Raw genomic sequence first — 14,193 nt, 5'->3', positions numbered from 1 at the left:
CGCCATTCTCCTGCCTCAGCCTCCCGAGCAGCTGGGACTACAGGCGCCCGCCACCTCGCCCGGCTAGTTTTTGTTTTTGTTTTTGTTTTTGTTTTTTGTATTTTTTAGTAGAGACGGGGTTTCACTGGGTTAGCCAGGATGGTCTCGATCTCCTGACCTCGTGATCCGCCCGCCTCGGCCTCCCAAAGTGCTGGGATTACAGGCTTGAGCCACCGCGCCCGGCCGCATGATGTCTTTTTTTTTTTTTTTTTTTTTTTTTTTGAGACAGAGTCTGGCTCTGTCACCCAGGCTGGAGTGCAGTGGCCGGATCTCAGCTCACTACAAGCTCTGCCTCCCAGGTTTACGCCATTCTCCTGCCTCAGCCTCCCAAATAGCTGGGACTACAGGCGCCCACCACCTCGCCCGGCTAGTTTTTTGTATTTTTAGTAGAGACGGGGTTTCACCGTGTTAGCCAGGCTGGTCTCGATCTCCTGACCTCGTGATCCGCCCGTCTCGGCCTCCCAAAGTGCTGGGATTACAGGCTTGAGCCACCGTGCCCGGCCCGCATGATGTCTTTCATTCAAGTTTACATTTCTGGTGTTTTGAAACAATTCTCTCTAAGCTAATAGAATTTCTCCTACTCCAAGTCCTTAGAAATGCTGCATTGGAAATACCAGTGAAATTTTTTTTTAATTCCAGGAAATAAACACCTGTGACTCAGATATAAAAAGGAGAATCTACCACAAGAGCAGTCGGCTTGGGAGCTGACACCAGAACAGCTTTGGAAATGGCTGTCCAGCCAGGAACTAGGAATCAAAACTCAAACAGGACCACAGGAGGTGGAGGGTAGAAATGACGCCCCAGCAGTGCATGAATGAATGAGTCATGGGCAGTGGCTCGCGGGTTGCCTGGCCAGTCTGGAACTTGGGGAAAATAAAGTTGGAAAATTGGGGGGTAGAAGAGAGAAGTGTGCATTCACCTCTTTCCATGGGAAGAGCGTGTGAAGATAGAGGTTGCATGTAGATGCCCACCAGAGGGTCTCCAAGGGCTGGGGCTCCCTGTAACCAGTTGGGCGAGATGGCTTGATGGACGATGCCACTCAGTCGCACAGGGCTTGCTCATGGAGTTCGTGCATGAAGTGGCCATGGTGGCTGCGATGGACACTGCATGGGCACAGCAATTGAGTCGCCACTCACCAGGGCTGACCTGGCAGCTGCCACTGCTGAGGACCTAGCCTGGTAAAAGCAGCTGTTTCTTTGAACAGAGAAAAAAAAAACAGACAATGCTAATTAAGAGCAAGACAGTGTTACGACAGATAAATATGCCACTGCAGCTATAGTAGAGATGTAAACAATCTTGAAATTATTTAAAAAAAAAATGTTGATGGAAAAGACTTATTGCAAGTAAAGAAGTTAAAACAGTTGTAAAAATTATATTTCTGCCCAACTATATCCAGATTGTTTCACAGGGAAGTCCTACTAAACCTTCAAAGAAGGTTATTGGACTTATTTAAAATATTCAAGAGAGGCCAGGTGCGGTGGCTCAAGCCTGTAATCCCAGCACTTTGGGAGGCCGAGACGGGTGGATCACGAGGTCAGGAGATCGAGACCATCCTGGTTAACACGGTGAAACCCCGTATCTACTAAAAAAAAATACAAAAAACTAGCCGGGCGAAGTGGCGGGCGCCTGTGGTCCCAGCTACTCGGGAGGCTGAGGCAGGAGAATGGCGTAAACCCGGGAGGCGGAGCTTGCAGTGAGCTGAGATCCGGCCACTGCACTCCAGCCTGGGCAACAGAGCCAGACTCAGTCTCAAAAAAAAAAAAAAAATATTCAAGAGAATGGGGCAAAATATGAAAAGCTAGACAACTCACTTTATCAGATATGAATAATGTTAATTCTAAAGTCAGAGAACAAATAATAAAGAAACATGATAGGAAAATCACTATTAATAATTAGATGAAAAATAGATGAGAAAAAAGTAGACTGTGTCCATCAGTGTGCTATAAACAAATTAAATATCTTGACCAAGTTATGAATCCCGAGAATGCAAGAATATTTAAACTTTAAATCTTTTAATGCATTTTAACACTTAATTCAATAATTCAGAAAGAGATCATCATAGTTCACTAGATGTAGAAATCACTGCAGATGAAATCCAACACTACACCTGACCTACATTTCTTCAGTTATCTCTACTTTTAAGAATTCGTGATCAGGCCGGGCGCGTGGCTCAAGCCTGTAATCCCAGCACTTTGGGAGGCCGAGGCGGGCGGATCACAAGGTCAGGAGATCGAGACCACAGTGAAACCCCGTCTCTACTAAAAATACAAAAAATTAGCCGGGCGCGGTGGCGGGCGCCTGTAGTCCCAGCTACTCAGGAGGCTGAGGCAGGAGAATGGCAGAACCCGGGAGGCGGAGCTTGCAGTGAGCCGAGATCGCGCCACTGCACTCCAGCCTGGGCAACAGAGTGAGACTCCGTCTCAAAAAAAAAAAAAAAAAAAGAATTCGTGATCAGTGCAGCACTATTCACAATAGCAAAGACAAGGAATCAACCTAGACGCCCATCAACAGTGGAACGGATAAAGAAAAATGTGGTACATATACACCATGGAATGCTACCCAGCCAAAAAACAAGAACAAAATCATGTCCTTCACAGCAACGTGGATGAAGCTGGAGACCATTATTCTAAGCAAATTAATGTAGAAACAGAAAACCAAGTACCACATATTCTTACCTATAAGTGGGAGCTAAACCTTGAGTACACATGGACCCAAAGAAGGGAACAATAGACACTGGAGCATCCTTGAGGGTAGAGGGTGGGAGGAGGGGGAAGATTAAAAAAAAAACTACCTATCCAGTGTAGTGCTGATTACCTGAGTAACAAAATTATCTGCACACCAAACACCCATGATGCACAATTTACCCATGTAACAAACCTGAATATGTATCCCTTGAACCTAAAAAGTCGAAAAGAAAAAAGAAAAAAAGAATTCCTGATCAGGTTGAGCCCACCTAAATAATCCAGGAGAATGGCCGGGCGCGGTGGCTCACGCCTGTAATCCCAGCACTTTGGGAGGCCGAGGCGGGTGGATCACGAGGTCAGGAGATCAAGACCATCCTGGCTAACAAGGTAAAACCTTGTCTCTACTAAAAATACAGAAAATTAGCTGGGCATCTTGGCAGGCACCTGTGGTCCCAGCTACTCAGGAGGCTGAGGCAGGAGAATGGCGTGAACCTGGGAGATGGAGCTTGCAGTGCGCCAAGATCGTACCACCGTACTCCAGCCTGGGCAACAGAGCGAGACTCTGTCTCAAAATAATAATAATAATAATAATCCAGGGCAGTCTCGCCTCTCAGTGTCCATACCCTTAACAATATCTGCAGTTCATCTTGTTGTGTAAGATCACACATCCAAAAGTTCCGGAGCTTAGAGTTTGAATATATTTGTGGGGCCATTATTCTGCCTATTATAATTATATGGTGGCTGAATGAGATTTAACATTAGTCTAATTAAACTCCTAGAAGATGAAAGGTAAGTAATTACAAGGCGGCATTCCATAAGGAGATATGGCAAACAATTAAGTAAAGATATACACAGCCCCATGAATTAAAGGAGATTCACATCAACTCAGACCGCACTGGAACTTCAGATGGTAAAGACAAACAGTGATCTTTAAAGTGGCCATAGAAGAAACACAGATCTGGCCAGGCACGGTGGCTCACGCCTGTAATCCCAGCACTTTGGGAGGCCGATGTGGGCGGATCACGAGATCAGGAGATTGAGAACATCCTGGCCAACATGGTGAAACCCAGTCTCTACTAAAAATACAAAAAAATCTGCTGGGCGTGGGGGTGCGCACCTGTAGTCCCCACTACTCAGGAGACTGAGGCAGGAAAATCGCTTGAACCCGTAGTCCTAGCTACTCGGGAGACTGAGGCAGAAAAATAGTTTGAACCCAGGAGGCAGAGCTTGCAGTGAGCCAAGATCGCACCACTGCACTCCAGCATGGGCAACAGAGCAAGACTCTATCTCAAAAAAATAAAAATAAAATAAAAAGAAACAGATCATTATTTAATTTTTTTTTTTTTTTAGATGGAGTCTTGCTCTATTGCCCAGGCAGGCTGGAGTGCAATGGTGCCAAATCGGCTCGCTGCAACATCTGCCTCCCAGGTTCGAGCAATTCTCCTGCCTCAGCCTCCCAAGTAGCTGGGATGACAGGTGCACACCACCACGCCTGGCTCATTTTTGTATTTTTAGTAGAGACAGGGTTTCACCTTGTTGGTCAGGCTGGTCTCAAACTCTTGACCTCGAATGATCCATCCGCCTCGGCCTCCCATAGTGCTGGGATTACAGATGTGAGTCACCAGGCCCGGCCAACAGATCATTTAAAATGCAACTGGATTGGAATGTAGCTGATGTCTCTCCCTGTCAGCCCCAGTAGCCAGAAGAGACACTGGCATTCACAAGCTGAGGGAAAAACCAACATCAAACTAGGAATTTGTGGCTGGCAAACCGATCTTTTGAGGCAGGCAGATCATAAGGTCAGAAGTTCGAGATCACCCTGGCCAGCATGGTGAAACCCTGTCTCTACTAAAAATAAAAAAATTAGCTGGGCATGGTGGCACGTGCCTGTAGTCTCAGCTCCTCGGGAGGCTGAGGCAGGGGAATCGCTTGAACCCGGGAGGCCGAGGTTGCTGTGAGCCGAGATCGTGCCACTGCACTCCAGCCTAGGTGACAGAGCGAGACCCTGTCTCAAATAAACAAATAAATAAATAAGATAAAGTTAAATAAGGTCACAGGGTGGGGCCCTAATCTGCTGGGACTGGTGTTTCTAAGAGGAAGACATAGAAATGTCTCTCTTTCTGCAAGCACACGGAGGAAAGGCCATAGGAGGACATAGTGAGAAGATGGTCATCTACAAACCAGGAAAAGAGCCCCCACTAACCGGAAACGAAATTTTCCAGTACTTTGATCTTAAGATTTTGTTATTGAATGAATGTTTGTGTGTCAAATTCATATGTCAAAGCTCTAATTCCCAGCATGATGGTATTAAGAGGTGGACCTTTGGGAGGTTATTAGATTCAGATGAGGTCAAGAGATTGACCCCATGATGGGATTAGTGTCCTTATAAGAAAAGGAGGAGACTGGAGCTCTCATTCTCTTCACCACATGAGGATATGGCAAGAAGGCCGCTGTTTCCCAGGCAGGAAGAGGGACTTCACCCCGAACTGAATCTGCTGGCACCCTGATCTCAGACTTCCAGCCACAAGATTTGTGAGAAACGAATTTTTGTCATTTAAGCCACCCATCTGTTGTGTTCTGTTATGGCAGCCCTGTAACTGAGTACCCCATTTTCCTTAAAATTATCTTTACCTTTTTTCTTTTTCCCTGTGTGTTCGCCTCTTACTTAGCTCTTTAAGAATGCAATTATAACCTTTGCCTTCTCTCTCCCAGACACTCCCTACACTGCAAGCTTACCTATGTGTGGGCTTAGAAGTTCCAGGGACCAGCAGGCTCATACCTATAATCCCATCACTTTGGGAGGCCAAGGTGGGTGGATCACCTGAGGTCAGGAGTTCAAAACCAGCCTGGCCAAAATGGTGAAACCCCATCTCTACTAAAAATACAAAAATTAGCTGGGTGTGGTGGCGGGTGCCTATAATCCCAGCTACTCAGGAGGCCGAGGCAAGAGACTCGCTTGAACCCGGGAGGCGAAGGTTGTAGTGAGGTGAGATCACACCACTGCACTTCAGCCTGGACAACAAGAGTGAAATTCTGTCTCAGAAAAAAACAAAACAAAAAAACAAGAAGAAGTTCTAGGGACCAAACCTTAAAACAAACCAGGAACCTCCAGAACTCTCCCCCACCAGGAGATTGCTTTGAGACAATGGTCAATTTACAACCTAGTTCTGCCCACAATGGTGCCAATCGGACCACTCAATAGATAAGCCATCAAACAAGTCACGTAGACCTCACACCTCCTTACCCCTTCCCTGCAAGCCAGTCACACCAAGTCCCCCTTTATAAACCTTGGCCTTCTCCCTAGAAATTTGAAGTATTTACTTTGGATGGGAATTTGGCCACTTCCCCACTACTAGTTTTGGTTAATAAAGTTACTTTCTTACTACCAGCCCTCCTGCTTGTTATCTGAATTTGCAAGCAGCAAGTAGCCAGACCTGAGTTCAGTTACAGTGCAAGATGACTAAGGCAATCCCCAAAACCAAATACCAGTAACTCCCCCTTTCCAGTCTCAAACCCAGCTTTAAGATCACAGCATTTAATCATGCCTTTTTTTTTTTTTTTTTTTGAGACAGAGTCTCGCTCTGTCACCCAGGCTGGAGTGCAGTGGTGCTATCTCGGCTCACTGCACGCTCCGCCTCCCAGGTTCACGCCTTTCTCCTGCCTCAGCCTCTTGAGTGGCTGGGACTACAGGCGCCTGCCACTGCGCCCGGCTAATTTTTTGTATTTTTAGTAGAGACGGGGTTTCACCATGGTCTCGATCTCCTGACCTTATGATCCGCCCGCCTCGGCCTCCCAAAGTGCTGGGATTACAGGCGTGAGCCACCGCGCCCGGCATTAATCATGCCTTAACAAATATTTAGTGAGTGCCTCTGTGCTAGGCATGGTTCTAGGCCTGGTGATCATTTAATCAATAAAAGACAAACACCTGCTCCCTGATGCTTACAATCTGAAAGACAGACAATAAATAAAAGCATAATAACAGTAGTGGGTTACATGGATGTGTTCCAGTAAAAAAAATCTTAAAATAAAACAACAGACTTTATATGTTCTCTCTTTCTCTGGGTTGACTGGGCTCAGCCAGGCAGCTCTTCTGCTCCATGTGACATAGGCAAAAGCTGCCATCATCTGGAGCCTGAGGGGCCCAGAGCATTCAAGAGGCTTACTGGGGCTGTTAACTCGGTTGTCTGAGTTCTCCTCCACCTACTGCTCCACATGGCTAGGTTGCTCCCTGCTCCATCCCTGGGCTTCAGAGGGGGTGTTTCAAGATATCTAGTCAGAACCACAAGGGATCTTTTGTAAGAACCTCAGAAGTCAGGCAGTATCATGATCCCCATGTTCTAGTCACCAAAACCAGTCTCAGATCCAAGAGTCAGGGAGTAGGGGGATTAGGCTCAGGTCTTGATAGAGGATGGCAAGGTCACATTGCTAAAGGGCATGTGGGATCGAAGACATTGGTGAAGCCATCTTTGGAAAAAGACATTTGCATACTTAGAAAGAGATAGGAGATAAGAAAAACAATAATACAAAGTAGAGAATTAATGCAAAGTCACACAGGTGGCATTTTTAAATAGTATGGTCAGGGCCGAGTGCGGGGGCTCATGCCTGTAATCCCAGCACTTTGGGAGGCCTAGGCGGGCAGATTCCCTGAGGTCAGGAGTTCAAGATCAGCCTGGCCAACATGGCAAAACCCCATCTCTACTAAAAATACAAAAATTGGGCCAGTCACGGTGGCACATGCCTGTAATCCCAGCACTTTGGGAGGCCAAGACAGGCGGATCACGAGGTCAGGAGTTTGAGACCAGCCTGATCAACATGGTGAAACCCTATCTCTTCTAAAAATACAAAAATTAGCTGGGAGTGGTGATGCGCACCTGTAATCCCAGCTACTCAAGAGGCTGAGGCAGGAGAATCACTTGAACCTGGGAGGCGGAGGTTGCAGTGAGCCAAGATCATACCACTGCACTCCAGCCTGGGTGACAGAGTGAGACCTGTCTCAATAAATAAATACATAAATACATAAATAAATATAGGATGGTCAGGGTGGGCCTCTTGGATGGGCCATGTGAGCAGACCTGAGGAGGAAACAGCTATGCAGATATTTGAAGGAAGAACCTTCCAGTATCACGCTGTAAGCATACCCAGGACTCTGCTCTGGGGCAGACCCTAGAGCTGCAGTAGAAATGGAGGTGGCCACACTCACAGAGACTGTGGCAAAGTGATGGGGATTTGGGTCTCCTTTTCCTGTTGTGGCTGTTAGAAGTTCTGGAGTTGGGGAGGGAAATGCACTGGCATGTGGAGGAAGATGAGGAGAGGAGGGGGAGGCTGAAGTGTGTCCCACCCTCGCTCCACCTCTCTGTTCTCTCTCTCCTGCACCCGATGCCTCCCCGACTTCCCCAGAGTTGTGGCCACTGACAAAGAGGACCCTGAGGGCAACCACACCTTGCCATGCAGAGCACCTGGCTTCTGACCTGCCGACCTCACTCTGACCTGGCGGTAGGAAGGGAAGGAGCCAACTCTGGACTCAAGGCTCAAGGGGACCAGACCCAGGGAGATGAGACATATCAGGGCTGGGCAGCTGTGGGGGACCCTCCCAGAGAAGGCATGAGATACACCTGCCTGCAGGTGCCCCTGGGCCTAGAGAAGCCGCTCAGTGTGACTAGGTGAGGTGTTGTCAGAGGACCAGGGGCTGAGGGAGGGGCATCCCATCCAGACCCTGCCCCCCTCTCTGCCTCAGCACTCAAGGCCCCTTCCTCCCTCCTCTATGGAGATGCTGAGGATGTCCTCATTCTCCCTCTGAGCACTCACATCTCACCCCTCATCTGTCTCTCTAACCTCCTTCCTTCCTGCTGCAGCTTCTGCCCCAGCCCCAGGGCCTCTCTCTCCCCAGTTCCACCCTCCAGGGGGTGATGGTTCACTTCCCTCTGAGGAGCCAGCACTAGGTGAGAGGCTAGGAGAAGGAAAAGCTCACGGGCATGGATTGGGAGGGAGAATGGGCACTGAAATGGAAGGCTGGGGAGACAGAAAAGGCAGGTGTTTCCAAATCACCATTTTTCTGTCATGGTCAGAGTGCCATCCTGCTGCCAGGCCCAGGGACGTGGAAGGAGCAGCAGGAATTGGGACATACTCCACAGGAAAGAACAATGTGACTCCTTCCTCCACCGTCTTCTTCCTCTTGCCTATTCTGGTCAATTCTGTAAGTGAATCATGTTACCAAAATGTTAAATGTTTCTTTTAGGAAAGTCTCCAAATATTAGGGAATAAAATTATTAGGGTCTAAGCCCTGCAAACTGAAAAACAGAAGCTTTAAGAAATAAAGACCTGCATGGAGAATTGGTCATCAAGTCGGGGATGTCAAAGTCTGCGCTGAATCAGCTCTTTTTTTCTTTCTTTCTTTTTTTTTTTTTTTGAGACAGAGTCTTGCTCTGTCACCCAGGCTGGGGTGCAGTAGTGTGATCTCAGCTCACTGCAACCTCTGCCTCCCCGACTCAAGCAATTCTCCTGTCTCAGGCTCCCAAGTAGCTGGGATTACAGGCATGCACCACTACACCCAGCTAATTTTTGTATTTCTCAGCAGAGATGGGGTTTTGCCATGTTGGCCAGGCTGGTCTCAAACTCCTGACTTTAGGTGATCTGCCCGCCTCAGCCTCCCAAAGTTCTGGGATTACAGGTGTGAGCCACTGCGCCCAGCTGAATCAGCTCTAAAGTGGTGCTGAAGTGAGAGCCATTTATGTGCCTGTGTGAGCTCAGGCAGGTCTCAGACAGGTCTTGGGACCTCTGTATCCTCCTTAGAAGAGTGAAATAAGCACCCATTGCCCAGACCTTGGTTATGATACGTCATTCTCCGATAAAAGGAGGCAGGGCTCCTTAGAAAAACAGCTGATTCTAGGGCTGGGATAGCAAAAACATAAGATGAGCCTGGAACATCTTGTAATGCCGGAAAGTAACCCCCACCCATCTCCCAACCCTCACCACCAAAAAATAAGGGCATGTCAGAGGGACACAGGAGTCAACCTGAAAGACAAAGCTGGAATAATCTGAGCAACAAAGTACAATAGTATTGGATTATAACCCAAAATATAAATAAATATTCATTCCACACTGATTTATTTAATCAAAAATAATTAAATAAATAAATAAGGAAGAAGAGACAAATCTTCCTTACAGAAGAATTTCAAAAAATATATTACAAGAATCTCCATTCCAGGAGACGGAATTTTATTTCTCTCACCTTGAATACAGGCTGGACTTACCGACTTGCTTCCAAAGACTAGAGTATGAAAAGGGAAAAACAATAACTTTACAGTGGAAAAATGTAGCAGACACTACCTTAACCAAGCAATCAGTCATGTTAACATCTTGCACCCCAGAAATGATGTGATGAGGACACTCCCCCTCTATAGTATTCTTCCCTTAATCCCATAACCCCAATCTAATCATCATAAGGAAGCATCAGACAAACCCAAAGTGAGGGACATTCTACAAATTATCTGTCCAGTATTCTTCGAAACTTTCAAGGTCATGAAAATAGGTAAAGACTGAGAAACTCACAGATCAGAAAGACTAGAGAGACTCAAAAGCTAAATGCATTAATGGGCCCTGGAAAAACAGGTGAAGTCCAAATAAATCTACAGTTTAGCAAATAGTATTATAGCAATGTTAATTTCTTAGTTTCTTAGTCTTGACATAATTTTGTTAGATGTTAACATTAAGGAAAGCTGGAGTTTATGGAAACTCTGTGTTCTAGCTTTGCAACTCTTTAAATCTATTATTGTTATTGTTATTTTTTGTTTTGTTTTGTTTTGTTTTTGAGATGGAGTCTTGCTCTGTCACCCAGGCTGGAGTGCAATGGCGCGATCTCAGCTCACTGAAACCTCCACCTCCTGGATTCAGGTGATTTTCCTGCCTCAGCCTCCCGAGTAACTGGGATTACAGGTGCCTGCCACCATGCCCAGCTACTTTTTGTATTATTAGTAGGGATGGGGTTTCACCATGTTGACCAGGGTGGTCCCAAACTCCTGACCTCAGGTGATCCGCCCACCTCAGCCTCCCAAAGTTAAATCTATTATTATTCAAAACAAATTGAATTTAAAGTGAAATTAAGCTAGGCAGAGTAGCTCATGCCTGTAATCCCAGCCTTTTGGGAAGCCAGGACAGAAGGATTCCTTAAACCCGGGAGTTTGAGAGAAGCCTGGGCAACATAGTGAGACCTTGTCTCTATAAAACAATTTTTAATATAAAAAGTGAAATGAATAGACATATATTAAATAAATTAAATCAATAATTAATAACATTCAGAAACAGAAAACATCAGCCCGCAAATGGGTTTACTGATAAATTCTACCAAACATTTAAGGAAAAAAATTATACCAATTTTCTATAATCTCTTCCAGAAGCCATACTTTCTTTTGCTGCTGTTGTTATTTAGTTTTAATTTCATAATCATAAACTTAATGCTGCAATCCAGCTAGGCATGGAAGGGAACAAGGAAAACATGGAACCCAAAGGGAACTGCAGCGAGAGCACAAAGTTTCTAGGCTACTACGAGCAGATGGGTGGAGGGTGCTCTCCTGAGTTATGGAAGGAATGGTCTAGTGGTTAAGATAAAACACAAGTCAGGCCAGGCATGGTGGCTCACACCTGTAATCCCAGCACTTTGTGAGACTGACGCAGATGGGATCACCTGAGGTCAGGAGTTCGAGACCAGCCTGACCAACATGAAGAAACCCCATCTCTACTAAAAATACAAAATTAACTGGGTGTGGTGGCTCATGCCTGTAATCCCAGCTACTCAGGAGGCTGAGGCAGGAGAATTGCTTGAACCCGGAAGGCGGAGGTTGTAGTGAGCCAAGATCCTGCCACTGCACTCCAGCCTGGGTGACAGAGTGAGACTCCATCTCAAAAAAAAAAGAAAAAGAAAAAAAAAAAAAACTGGGAATCATTTGTGTTGGGTCCAGCATTTGCCATGTACAAGATGCCAGGACCTGTCTGCTTTAGGATGAAGTTCTCATCATCAAATTTCTCTCCATAGATGGACTTGCCACCAGTGCCATTATGGCATGTGAAATCACCACCCTGACACATAAACCCTGAAATAATTCTGTGAAAGGAGGAACTTTTATAACTAAATCCTTTCTCTCCAGTGCTAAGAGCATGAAAGTTTTCTGCTGTCTTTGGAAACTTATCTGCAAACAGCTTGAAGGAGATGCAGCCCAAGGACTCGCCATTGACGGCGATGTCGAAGGACACGGTGGGGTTGACCATGGTTGATAGTACAGGGCTCCTGGGGGTGGCATCTGCAAAGCCAAGACAGACACTTTCTATCTCATTTCATGAGGCCGGGATTCCATGAGGGAATACTTTCTAACTCATTCCATGAGGCCAGCATTTGCCAAATACCAAAATCAGATGAAGACTTTACAAAAAAAGAAAACCACGGACCAATATCTCTCATGAACATAGATGCAAAAATCCTCAGCAAAATGCTAGCAAATCAAATCCACAATGTATGAAAAGAACAATACACCATGACTAAGTGGAATTTATCCTAGGTATGCAAAGTTACTTCAACATTTGAAAATCAATTAATGTAATCCATTATGTCAACTGGCTAAAGAAGAAAATCACATGATCATATCAACAGAGGTAGAAAAAGCAATTGACAACATCCAACACCCACTCATGATGATTTAAAAAAAAAAAATCTCTCAGGAAGCTAGGAATAGAGAAGACCTTACTCAACTTGATAAACAACATCCACAAAACATCCACAGCTAACATCACACTTAATGGTGAGAAACTAAAAGCTTGCCTGCTGAGATCAGGACAAGGCAGGAATGACCCTCTCAACACAGCTTTTCAACATTGTACTGGAAGTCCTAGCTAATGCAGTAAGACAAGAAAAGGAACTAAAAGGTATACAAATTTGGAACGAGAAACAAAACTGTCTTTGTTCACAGATGATATGATTGTCTATGTAGAAAATCAAAAAGAATCCACACATAAAAAACTCCTGGAACTAACAAGCAATTATAGCAAAGTTGCAGGATATAAAGTTTATATGTAAAAGCCAATCACTTTTCTTTTTTTTTTTTTTTTGAGATAGAGTCTTGCTCTGTCACCCAGGCTGGAGTGCAGTGGCCGGATCTCAGCTCACTGCAAGCTCCGCCTCCCGGGTTCACGTCATTCTCCTGCCTCAGCCTCTTGAGTAGCTGGAACTACAGGCGCCCCCCACCTCGCCCGGCTAGTTTTTTTGTATTTTTTAGTAGAGACGGGGTTTCACCGTGTTAGCCAGGATGGTCTCGATCTCCTGACCTCGTGATCTACCCGTCTTAGCCTCCCAAAGTGCTGGGATTACAGGCTTGAGCCACCGCGCCCGGCCGCCAATCACTTTTCTATGTATCAGCAATGAACATGTAGAATTTGCCATTTAATTTTTTTTTTGTTCAAGATGGAGTCTTGCTCTGTCGCCCAGGCTAGAGTGCAGTGGCGCCATCTCAGCTCACTGCAACCTCCGCCTCCCGTGTTCAAGCAATTCTCCTGCCTCAGCCTCCTAAGTAGCTGGGATACAGGCGTGTCCCAACATGCCCAGCTAATTATTGTATTTTTAGTAGAGACGGGGTTTCACCATGTTGTCCAGGCTGATCTCGAACTTTTGACCTCCTGATCCCCCTGCCTCGGCCTCCCAAAGTGCTGGAATTACAGGCGTGAGCCACCACTCCTGGCCCAGAATTTGCCATTTAAAACACAATACCACTTACGTTAGCACCCCTAAAAATGAAACACTTAGGTACAAATCTAACAAAATATGTGCAAGATCTATATGAAGAAAACTACAAAACTCCAACAAAAGAAATCAAAGAACTAAACAAATGGAGAGAAGTTCCATGTTCATAGTCACGAAGGCTCAATATTGTTAATATATCTGTTCTTTCCAACTTGATCTGTAGAATAAATGCAATCTCAATAAAAAAACCTCAGTAAGTTATTTTGTGGATATTAACAAACTGATTCAAACTTTATATGGTGAGGCAAAAGACCTAGCCAGCACAATACGGAAGAAAAATAAAGTCAAAGTACCACCACTACCTGACTTCAAGACTTCCTATAAAGCCACAGTAATCAAGACAGAGTGGTGATTAGCGTAGCTATTGTGGGAAACGATATGGAGGTTCTGCAAAAATTTTAAAAATGAAATACCACATGATCCAGCAATCCCACTAATGGGTATATATCCAAAGGATACAAAATCAGTATGTTGAGATATTTGCACTCCCATGTTCATTGCATCGTTATTCTTTTTTTCTTTTTTCTTTAGAGACAGAGTCTCTCTATTTTGCCCAGGGTTGTCTTGAACTCCTGGCCTCAAGTCTCAGCCTCCCAATTAGCTGGGATTATAGGCACAAGACACTGCACTGGGCTGCTGCATTATTCTCAATAGCCAAGATATGGAATCTACCTAAGTGTCCATCAA

The sequence above is a fragment of the Macaca nemestrina genome, chromosome 5 (genome assembly GCF_043159975.1).
Source record: "Macaca nemestrina isolate mMacNem1 chromosome 5, mMacNem.hap1, whole genome shotgun sequence".
NCBI classification, from domain to species: Eukaryota; Metazoa; Chordata; class Mammalia; order Primates; family Cercopithecidae; genus Macaca; species Macaca nemestrina.
This window is presented reverse-complemented; position numbering follows the sequence as displayed.